Source organism: Felis catus, chromosome E1 (genome assembly GCF_018350175.1).
Source record: "Felis catus isolate Fca126 chromosome E1, F.catus_Fca126_mat1.0, whole genome shotgun sequence".
NCBI lineage: Eukaryota > Metazoa > Chordata > Mammalia > Carnivora > Felidae > Felis > Felis catus.
In genome coordinates, this window is record NC_058381.1 from 43166283 (window position 1) to 43169273 (window position 2991).

Here is a 2991-nt window from a genome sequence, read left to right on the forward strand (position 1 = left end):
TTCGAGCCCCGCGTCAGGCTCTGGGCTGATGGCTCGGAGCCTGGAGCCTGTTTCCGATTCTGTGTCTCCCTCTCTCTCTGCCCCTCCCCCGTTCATGCTCTGTCTCTCTCTGTTCGAAAAATAAATAAACGTTGAAAAAAAAAATTAAAAAAAAATTAAAGACAATTTTTTAAAAATGTTTATTTCTGAGACAGAGAGAGATAGAGCATGAGTGGGGGAGGAGCAGAGACAGAGGGAGACACAGAATCAGAAGCGGGTTCCTGGCTCTGAGCTGTCAGCACAGAGCCCGATGCGGGGCTCGAACTCACAAACCGTGAGATCATGACCTGAGCCAAAGCCGGTCTCTCAACCCACTGAGCCACCCAGGCATTCCTAAAAAAAAATTTTTTTTTAATTTGAAGAGGCGCTCGATGAGTAATGGTCATCAGGCAGAGGGAGGAAGATTCCTGGGGAGACCTGCTCAGTCATCTAAGCTCTGAGTGTCCCCAGTGACAGCACAATTTCTCCATCGGAGGTGACAAGGCCACAACAGTCTAGAAATGTCACCCACGCTGTGACTCCATCTCCATCACTTCTGGAGGCCTCGCCCTGTCTTGGCTGTCATACCGCCTACGTCCAGCAGGTGGAAGCACAGATCCACCAAAGCATTGGTTCCAAACTTCACCAAGCCTCCCTTCTAGGATTTCCTCCTCTGTGGACCACGATTGGAAAGATACTTCCTGCCAAGCCAACCAAATTTATTAGGTAATCATTGATTCAATGCTCTCCCTTTTTTTGTGCCTCACATTTCTGATCAGCACGCGCGAGACAGAATGTAGGCTTGCTGAGTTCATAATTTTCCACGTAAGAGGTTCTATGTAGCTTAGCCTTGTTTCCACCAGGCCTTGGGTGGCAGTGGTTGGCAATGGCCAGAGCATCCCCAGGAATGGAGGGCTTAGGCTGGCAACTACTTCATTGGAGGCTCCCCACCCTGCTCGGATTTTCAGTTGCAGCGCACAACTCCCATCCTTCCCTTACCTACCGGAAGAAGTAGTTCTGGGCAAGGGGAAGCATGAACACCTGCTACCAGTCTGCCTGATGGTAGTTACTCTCCCAGATGTGTTTGGAGTCTGTCCCTTGCTAGGCTGTGAGCAGTCTAATAATGGGGACTCTTTTCATCTGCCACTGAATCAACAGGAGTGAGCACAGTGCTGGGCACGCAGCTAGTGTAAATTAAAGGTTTGTTGTTAAAAGGAAAGGGACAAGCATTGAGGGGATCAGGGACTAAATTCTTTAAAAAGAAATAAAAAAAGATGTCCTAGCTAACGTCAAGGGCAAGAACCCCAGGTCAGCTGAGGATAAGGGTAGTGGGCACAGAATGGATCACCTTGGTAGCAGGTTCCAGGAAAATCCTGCTTTGTCTTACCTGTGCGTCCCTGGCTGGGACATGAAATAAGTAACCACATCTCTCACCCACCAGACGTGCTGGTGACCTTGGCAGAAGAAGCACTTAAATCAGGTCAGTCTGGGGGAAGGGGCTGTCTCATCCCAGGGCCTTCCTTAAAATTAGGTAAATTTCCCAGCTCCTGCTGAAATTTGTCAGTGGTTCTGCATGTGAAAGGGAAGGTAGAAGGAAGAGGAAGCTATAAGGGGAAGGGACACTTATGGCCTCTGGCCTGGCCTAGAGAAAATCCAGGCCTCGTGTAGTGGGCCCTCCATCCTCAATGTTTTGGAAGTGCAGGGAGGGGCAGCTGGGGATCTCCACAGATTCGATGGGGAACAATAAGAGCAACTGAGGGAGAAGGGCCTCAAATACAGGTTGGAGATTGTGTCTCAGAGCTGGGGTTCTATAGTCCTCCCAATACTCACTCACCTTTCTGGCCCACCCTGGATGAGAGGGGCAGTGGGGGCTAGGGCAGCAGCTCCAAGGCAGTGTGGATTTTGAAGGTGGGCAGAGAGTAGGGCTGTTTCTGACCTTTATTAGTTGTGTGCCCTTGGGCAAGTCAACTAACCACCCTGAGTCTGTTTTCCCATCTCTAAATGAAGATGTCAATACCTACCTTCCCCAGTCACTGTAGGGATGAATGAAAGAAGACCTCTGGAAGCATTTCTGTAATTGCTAGACTTCAGGGATTGTTATTCACCAAGGTGAGAGGCCACCCTACGTCCCTGGAGGGGACAGCGTCAAGGAGATATTTTTTTTTCTCCTCTGCGGAGCCTGCTCCTTTCTCAGCCTGGATGCTGGGTTTAATCCTCTGTTCCCCAACCCCTGCGCTTCTCCTTGAGACCGCCTTGGTGGTCCCCAGATTCCCGTACCTTGCCTTTTCCCATAGGCGCCCTCGTTATAAAACCCTGGGGATGTCGGTATGGGCGCAGAGTTGGTCCAGGGTGGGACAGGTCCGGGGGTCTCGGTTGGCCTGGATCTGCGCTCCTCGCCATGCTTTGGGGCTCTCCTTTGCAGATGGTTCCCTCTGATCCTCAGCTCCTCTCTGGACCAAACAGATGAGGAGAGAAACAAGGGGTAGGGGGCCTGGAAGGGGGTTCCCACCTTCTCAGTCCAGAATCCGAGAGGGGGACCCAACCCTTGCGCCCCAACGCCGCACCGTCATGGGTCTCCAAGCCGAGCACGCAGTTGCTGGCATCCTCGGCAAGGAGGTTTGCCCCCTCGGACTCCCGGAGGTTTGCCCCCTCCGACTCCCAGGCCGTGACCCCCCTCACCCAGACCCCGCCGATCCCCGGCTCGGAAGAGCGGGAGCATGCGGTTCTAGGACCCGGAGGCGCCGCCGCGCGCGCCGCCGCCTCTGCCTCGCCTCGGCCGCCTCCCGCTCCGGCAGGTGAAACGGCGCCCGCCGCCCCCTCTGCGGCAGGTGAAGCGGGTCGCCGGCCCCCTCCGCGCAGCGCCATGGCTGCGGCGGACCCCCGGCCGGCTCCCGGCGCCCGCCCCCTCCCTCCAGCCCGCCCCCCGGGGGCAGGGTGCGTAGCGGCGGCGGCGAAATGCGGTTTGCGCGCTCG